Genomic DNA, 9,034 nt, shown 5'->3' with positions numbered 1-9,034 from the left:
TTGTTTTTAAACAGCATAGTTATGATCAAAGCACTTTCAGAAATCCCAGTAACAAACAGGCCAGCAGCAAGTATTCAGGAATTCCCAAAAGGACATATATACCCCATGAACCTTACTATAAGATAATATGTTATAGCTTTGGACTGCAGCAGACCTGGGTTTGCCATCTTTCTTCAGCTGTGTGCCCTTGGGCAAGTTATGAAACCTCTTATAGACTCTACCATCAATTGGAGAAAGGGGATATCAAAACAAACTCAATGGGTGGAATAAGGGTTAAATGGAATCTTTGCAGAGCATCTAGCATAGAGTAGACATTCACTAAATAACAGTTCCATTTCCCTGTGCCCCCTCCAAGGTGGTTTAGTGTCTTGAAGTATATAAAATGCCATATTTTGTTTAATGCTAAATTCCTTTTTAATTTTTTTTTTTTTTTAAGATTTATCCTTTATTTATTTCTCTCCCCTTCCCTGTCCTCCATTCCCCCTCCCCTCCCCAGTTGTCTGCTCTCTTTGTCCATTCACTGTGTGTTCTTCTGCAGGACTCTGTGTCTCTCTTTGTTGCTTCATCTTGCTGCATCAGCTCTCCGTGTGTGTGTGGCACCAGTCCTGGGCAGGCTGCACTTTTTTTCATGCTGGGTGGCTCTCCTCACAGGGCGCACTCCTTGCACATGGGGCTCCCCTACACAGGGACACCCCTGCATGGCAGGGCTCTCCTTGCGCACACATCAGCACTGCGCATGGGCCAGTTTATCACACGGGTCAGGAGGCCCTGGGTTTGAACCTTGGACCTCCCATGTGGTAGGCAGATGTCCTATCCATTAGGCCAAATCCACTTCCCAAAATGCCTTACTTTTATACTTCAGTGACCAAGCCCTGGAACAGGGCTTGCCAATCTAATTTTCTCTCAATAACTGAAGTAGATCTTATCTCCATTTTCAAATGAAGCTGAGGTACAGAAAGGTCAAATTACCTCCCCAGGGTCCCAGATAATTAAATGAGATGTTTGCTAAAGTTCCAACATAGCAGACGATCAACAAATGTGTAGCTTTTCTGGTTCCCCCCACATTGCATTTCTTTGTATGCTTTTCAGTTTGCTTTAGCTAGCATCTACTTGGGATCATCATCATATCCCCAGCATCTGGCACAGTTTTAGTACATGATAGGCACTTAATCTGTTGACTGAATGACCCGATCTAAATAATTTATTGGAGACATTCCCTGAGAACTGATTTCCCATTGAATAAGCCTTAAACAGTATCTGGAACCTGTCCAGGCAGAATTGGGAAGGATTGGGGCAGGATTTCACCCAAGCAGATCTATGCAAGTTGTAAAGATGCTCAGGGATAGAGACTTCACTGTCACTATTGTAACTAATTATAGAATTGCCTACCTGATAAGCAGTCCTAACTCAAAGCTGCAATTCGCCTTCATTTAAATCCATTTTAATCCACCAAAATGTTAATAATGGTTACCTCTGAGTTGTAAGATTTTGGGATTTTTGTGGAACTTTATTCCTAAAATGTATTTTTTTAATTGAAAAAAATATTTCAACCATAAAACAGAGCATTTAGATTAAGGTAGCAGGTTATGGGGGATATTTTTTCTTTCTTATACTTGTATCTACCAAATTTTCTAATGAGTATGTGCTACTTTTATAATGGAAAAATAATAATTCTAATGCAAGATGGCTCAATAATGTTAGAACATCTTTATTAATAAATTCCCCTTTTCATTTCGCTTAAAAAGATTTTGGAACCCTCTAGAATGGCCTCAAAGGATGACCTGAATTAAGTTTCACCCAAATTGTGGAAAATAACAGCTCTCGGCCAGGTTCTTTAAGATTTTTAGGTGGGGATGTCAGGACCTCAGTAAGGAGGTCCTATCCTATCTATCCTATCTTACTGCCAGGAAAGTTACTCGTATCAACTATAAATCTTTCTGGCCTCAATTTAAGGCATTTCCTCTATTCTTTCTTCTATGAAGAAGGAAAAGAACCTTTAAAGTGCATTTTAATACCAAAATGCTAAGGGTGATTGTGTGAAAGAGGTGGGTTTGGTGGATAGGATTTTTCTTCATTTTCAATGTTTTATAATAAAAATATTAATTTTCAGAACCCCAAATGGCTTTTTTTCCTTTTCTTCTTTCATGATTGCTAATATCTGTAGGTGAAGTTGAGTTTTTAAAGGGCTTTTTATGGGCCTTAACTTGAATATCACAACCACTATGTGAAGTGAGTGAGAAAACTGGGAAGGCCAATAAAGTGAACTTTCCCAAGATCACATAATTAGTTGTTGCTGAAGTCAAGATTTAAACCCAAAACCCCTCATTCCAAATTCCTTCTAAGACACTGCTGTAGCCAGCCTCCAAAATGGCCACCAATGATTCCTGCTTCCTGGTATATACATGCTTTTCAGTCCCCACCACCACCATCACTTTGAATAAGGCCATCCTGAGTAACTAATAAACTATATTGGTAATGACAGTGTGACCACAGCTTCTACCTTGTTCTCTTGGATCACACAGTCTGGGAAAAGCCAGCCACTATATCATGAAAACACTCAAGCAGCCTTATGAAGAGGTCCTCATGGAGTGGCTTCAGGCAAGCTTTCAATGACTGCAGCCCTGGCCAACATCTTGATGGCAAATTCATGAAAGACCCATTACCAGAATCACCCAGATAAACTGTTCTTGGATTACCAACCCACAGAAACTGTATGAGATACTGTACATTGTTTTAAGCCGCTAACAAGGTAATTTGTTACACAGCAATAAATAATACAAACAGTGCCTCCCTTCTGGGTGGTTCTAACCTTTCATGATATCTGCTAAAAAGCAATGAACCCTCTTTCCAGAAATTTTATTTATATCTATTTATACAAAATTCTAAATAATGTTTCAGTGTGTTCCCTGACCCTCTGAGGCCAATTCATAGTAAAAGGAGTAATAGCAGCAGTAGGAGTATTCCCATTTTTCTCTGAGGCCCAGAGAAATAAAACTCTATGTCCCAGCTTGTGGAGCTAGTATGTGCCAGAGCTAGGATTCAAAGCCAAGAAACCCAGCTTAGCACATAGCTCACACTCTCTGCCACCTTGCTATTCTGTCTCTCTGGAGCCCTAGGCCCCTAGGTTCAGAACCATGGTGCTTCATCTTCCTTCTGCTCCTCCCCCTGCTCCCTTAACCATATATAATTGATTCTCATTATTCATGGTAGTTATTTTCTATAAAGTCACTGAAAACACTGAATTAGCAAATACTAAGCCACTGCTCTTACAGGAAATACATAGTTAGGTTCCTGCCACTCGGGTCACAACATTTTTGTCAGCCAATCAAGACATAACCTTATTTTATGTGTACTTCTGTTTAAAGACATTTTAATATATACACTTTAGATTCATAAACATTGAACTCATAGGCAACAGCACTTTGTTCATACCTGAATGCAGTTTATCTATAAGGCACATCACAGCCATCTTGCACTTAAAAACACTAGACAGCTCTTTAGCACTAAGAAGCCATTTTCAACAGTGGAATCACCAAAAAAAAGTAGCACTAAATATATCACAAAAGGACACTTGTTTACAATATAAGAGCTGAAACAAGAATACAGAATATCACCTTATTTAACCTTACCTGGGAACGTGCGCATTGGGTGACTCAAATTTTTCACCCTTCTGTGCATGTCCACAGGTATTGATTTGGGGGTTGCATTTTTGCAAGTAGATGAATTCACAAATATAGAATCCAGGAATAATGAGGATTAGGTGGCATTTCTCTGGCTCCACTGTAATTGTAATTCCTAGTGACCCATTGTGTGTTAGTTTCCACCAAAGACCAAAAGACAAAGTCACTGACTCTGAGGGGTCTCTGGTCTAATGAGATCATAGACATGGAAACAAACAAATGGAAACACATTAAGACCTGATTTGGGATAAGGAAGTAGTAACAAACTAAGCAGGCAGGCTTCACAGAGGAAGTAACACTTTAACTGGGTCTTGAAGGTCCAGAGCAAAGAAGTGTGGCTCAGAGGATTTCTGGGTAGAAGTGATAGTGAGTGTGATGACACAGGCCAGGGAGGCAAGTGAGGCCTAATGAGGGGAGCAGGAGCAGGAGGTAAATACCAAGTAAAGGAGTTTTGACTGCATCCTGTAATAACCAGGCATCAATTAAGCTCTGATTTGAGCTCCGATCTTGGCTCTTGGCCAACCCTATGGCCCTATGGCCCAGGGCAGCATAGGTCCTGACATAGAGCAGGTGCTCTTCAGTGTTTGCTGGATGGATTCATTCAAGGAGGACTGGGTGCTAAGGCTGGACTGTAGTGGGGGAAGGGAGAGGAAGATGGGGCTGTCTCCTCCTTGAATGTCATTTCTCTAGGAAAGCTTTTCTTGATGCCCTAGATTCATGAAGTCCTCAATGCCCCCGTAGCACTCAATGCTTCCTTCAAGAGAGGATGAGGAAAAATATAATCCACACTTGACACTGATGATGACTTCTTCATGATCCCAATTTAGACTGTCAGGCAGATGAACTTAGAAACTGCTGGCTTATTCACTGTCTCACCCTCTGTCCTAGAGAAGGGGCTCCTTGACCCAAGAAAATGCAGCGGAAGAACAGTATCTTTCACTGGCATTGATAAGCTTCTGCTGATGCAGGCCTTATGCTGAGCCCTGGGGACTTCCAGCAGAATTAGACACAGGCTCTGTATTAGATGGCTGAATGTACACATGATGGCAGCCAATGTGGTAGGTGCCCGAGTGGATAGGAGCCTGGAGGACTATGGGAGCTGACTGGAGGGAATGTCTCAAAGCTACCACTATGGATATGGGTGAAATCACTGCCCAACTCAATACTTCTAGCTACCTTGGATACAAAATAAATATGCAAAACAATAACTTCTTATACACTATTAATAATCCCATTAGAAAATAATGGGGGGAAGCAGATTTGGCCCAACAGAGAGGGCATCCGTCTACCACATGGGAGGTCCAAGGTTCAAACCCAGGGCCTCCTGACCCATGTGATGAACTGGCCCATGTGCAGTGCTGATGTGTGCACAAGGAGAGCCCTGCCATGCAGGGGTGTCCCCGCGTAGGGGAGCCCCATGCGCAAGGAGTGCGCCCTGTGAGGAGAGCCACCCAGGACGAAAAACAGTGCAGCCTGCCCAGGACTGGCACTGCACACACACGGAGAGCTGATGCAGCAAGATGACGGAACAAGACAAAACAGAGATTCCCAATGCCACTGACAAGAACACAAGTGGGCACAGAAGTGCACAGGGAGAATGGACACAGAGCAGACAACTGGGGAGGGGGGGAGGGGAGAGAAATAAATAAATCTTATATTATCTGGAGATAAAGTTAATATAAAATGTGCAGGTCTCGAACGAAGAAAATTATAAAACTCTACTAAGGAAATCACAGCTTGCCTTAGACTGGAAAAATCTATGATATTTGAATTATTTCAAAATTAATCTGTCAAATAAATATCATCTCCATCAAGATCCCAGTGAGATTCTATTTATCCTAAAATCTAAATGGAAAAATAGATGCATCATTTTCATAACAAAAATAACTAACATTTACTATTTACTGTGTGCCAGGTCCTGTCTCCAGGATTTGATACTTATCATTTCATCTTTACAAAAACATCATGAGGTAGATATTGTTATTCATAACATTATACAGACAAGTTTGCAGAGATTCAGAGAGAAAAAAGATAACATGCCCAAGGTCACAAGCTAGAAAGTGGCTAAGATGGAATTAAAGTCAGGCTGGCTGACCCCGAAGCCTATGAATTTAACCACTCCACTCTACTGCCAAGAAAAATTTTAAAAGGAGTATTAACAGGAAGTGGACGTGGCTCAACTGATAGAACGTCCGCCTACCATATGGAGGGTCGGTCCAGGGTTCGATACCCGGGCCTCCTGACCTGTGTGGTAAGCTGGTCAACGTGCAGTGCTGCCGCATGCAAGGAGTGCTGTGCCACGCAGGGGCGCCTCTGCGTAGGGGAGCCCCATGCACAAGGAGTGCGCCCTGCAAGGAGAGCTGCCCCACATGAAAAAAAAAGTACAGCCCGCCCAGGAGTGGCACCACACACACACAGAGCTGACACAAGATGACGCAACAAAAAAGAGATGCAGTTTCCCAGTGCTGCCTGACAATGCAAGCGGACGCAGAAGAACGCACAGCAAATGGACACACAGAGCAGACAATGGGGGCGGGGGGGGGTGTGAGAGAAAGAAATCTTTAAAAAATAAAAAGGAATATTAATGAATTTAGAATTGTTCTACTAAATATTAAAGGTAACTATGACAACTAAAACAAGTACAACATCAACAGAGGAACACAGCCCTATTAAACTGAACAGAATATAGAAATAGAGCCAAGTGTATAAGGAATTACAGTACATGATAAAGGTGACATTTCAGATTGGGGGGGAAAGATGGAAGTCAATAAACTGTGAGCAACTTGGAACAAAATTAAGTTGGATCCTCACCTCCTTCCTTAAATCAAAATAAATTCCATCTAGATCAAAGATTTACTTGCAAAAAAAGAAACAATAACATTAGAGGAAAAAAATACAAGTGAATATTTTTACAATCCTGAAACTGGAAGTCTTTCTAAGCATGATATGCAAGTCAAAAATAAATAGAAGGGGAAACGGACTTTGGCCCAGTGGTTAGGGCGTCCGTCTACCACATGGGAGGTCCGCGGTTCAAGTCCCGGGCCTCCTTGACCCGTGTGGAGCTGGCCATGCGCAGTGCTGATGCGCGCAAGGAGTGCCCTGCCACGCAAGGGTGTCCCCCGCGTAGGGGAGCCCCACGCGCAAGGAGTGCACCCATAAGGAAATCTGCCCAGCGTGAAGGAGGGAGCAGCCTGCCGAGGAATGGCGCCGCCCACACTTCCCGTGCCACTGACGACAACAGAAGCGGACAAAGAAACAAGACGCAGCAAAAAGACACAGAGAACAGACAACCGGGGGAGGGGGAGGAATTAAATAAAAATAAATCAATCTTTAAAAACAAAACAAAACAAAACACTGGAGAAAACTTGTACCTGGTTTTGTTCACTTCTTTCTTCCTGTCTGTGTTATGTTGCTAGAGATGGTTATTTCATTCTTTAATACTGTTTTGTTTTCTTCTTTCTATCTGCAGTAACTTTAATTTATTTAATATCGTTTCAAGATCTGCCATCTCTGGAGTACCTGTTATTTTTACTTATGTAAATCAGGAGTGTACACTCACTGTTTAGTATTTGTTGTTGTTGTTTAAAGATTTATTTATTATCCCCCCTTCCCCTCCTCCTACCCTGCTATTTTTGCTGTCTGTATTGTCTTCTCTTCTCATTTTCTCTCCTCTAGGATTCACTGGAATTCAATCCTGGAGACCTCTGATGGGGAGAGAGGTTCCCTGTCAGTTGCACCATCTCAGTTCCTGGTTTCTGCTGCGCTTCACCTTGACTCTCCCCTTGTCTCTCTTTTGATGTGTCATCATCTTGCTGCGTGGCTCACATGCATGGGGCACTGGCTCACCACGTGGGCACTAGTATGGGCACTCATGTGGGCACTGGCTCACCAGGTGGGTACGCTTTCTCTCCTTCTTTTTCACCAGGAGGCCCCAGGGATCAAACCCAGGTCCTCCCATGTGGTAGGTGGAAGCTCTATCACTTGAGCCACATCCACTTCCCTGTTTAGTATATTTGTAGTCAACTGATCACCAAAGATTTTCTTTTGAAAATGACCTTTCCTTCCTTTATTTTTACATTCATTACTGTTTTACTAAATATTAAGTGTTCTTTGACAATTTTGGTGCTCACATGTTTGGGGGGACAAAAGTAAAATCAATCTGTCATTACATCAGAAAATTTGTTTAAAACTCATAGATCAAATGGGCCTTAATGAATTTTTTTTCATTTAGATTTCAAATAATGATAGGATTGCCATTTTTAAAAATATATCATTGGAAATGTGCTTATTTGTAAACAGCTAACTGCTCCTGTGGAAAAAAAAACCAGTGGGAAAAAAATAAAATAAACAACAAACACAACAAAAGAGAAAAAAGTCAATAAGACAAATGTAAACCACAATGAGATACCACTTCACACCTACTAGGGTGGCTATAATTAAAAAACAAAACAGAAAATAGCAGCCTTTGGCAAGGATATGGAGAAACTGGGACCCTTGTAAATTATTGATGGGAATATAAAATGGTGCATCCAGTGTGGAAAATAGTTTGACAGTTAATCAAAAACTTACACATAGAATTACCATATGACCTGGCAATTCCACTTTTAAGTATATACCCAGAAGAAGTGAAAACAGGGACTCAAAGAGATACTTATGCACCAATGTTCATAGCAGCATTATTCATGACAGCTGAAAGGTGGAAACAAGCCAAGTGTTCATCATCAGATGAATGGGTAAACAAAATGTAGTGTGATATATATAAATACACACACACAATGGAATATTATTCGGCGGTAAGAAAGAATGATTCTAGGGAAGCGGATGTGGCTAAAGCAACTGGGCTCCTGCCTACACATGGACGATCCCTGGTTTGGTTCCCGTTGCCTCCTAAAGAAGACAGTAAGCTGGCGTGATGGGCAAGTACAGCAAGCTGAAGCAACAAGATGACGCAACAAGAGACACAGAGAAAACATGAGAGAAACAGATGTAGCTCAAGCAGCTGAGTTCCTGTCTACCATACAGGAGGTCCAGGGTTCGATGCCCGGGACCTCCTGGTGAGGGCAAACTGGTCCACACGGTGAGCTGGCCCATGTGGAGTGCTGGCCCACATGGGAATGCCACCCCGTGCAGGAATGCCAGCCAATGTGGAAAGCTGATGCAGCAAGATGATGCAACAAGAGACACAGAGGAGAGAAAATAAGAAGACATAGCAGAACAGGGAGCTGAGGTGGTGTAAGAGAGTGATCGCCTCTCTCCCACTCCAGAAGGTCCCAGGATTGGTTCCCAGAGCTGCCTAATGAGAACACAAGCAGACACAGAAGAACACATAGTGAATGGACACAGAGAGCAGACAA

Source organism: Dasypus novemcinctus, chromosome 24 (genome assembly GCF_030445035.2).
Source record: "Dasypus novemcinctus isolate mDasNov1 chromosome 24, mDasNov1.1.hap2, whole genome shotgun sequence".
Lineage (NCBI taxonomy): Eukaryota > Metazoa > Chordata > Mammalia > Cingulata > Dasypodidae > Dasypus > Dasypus novemcinctus.
Note: the sequence above shows the minus strand (reverse complement) of the source record.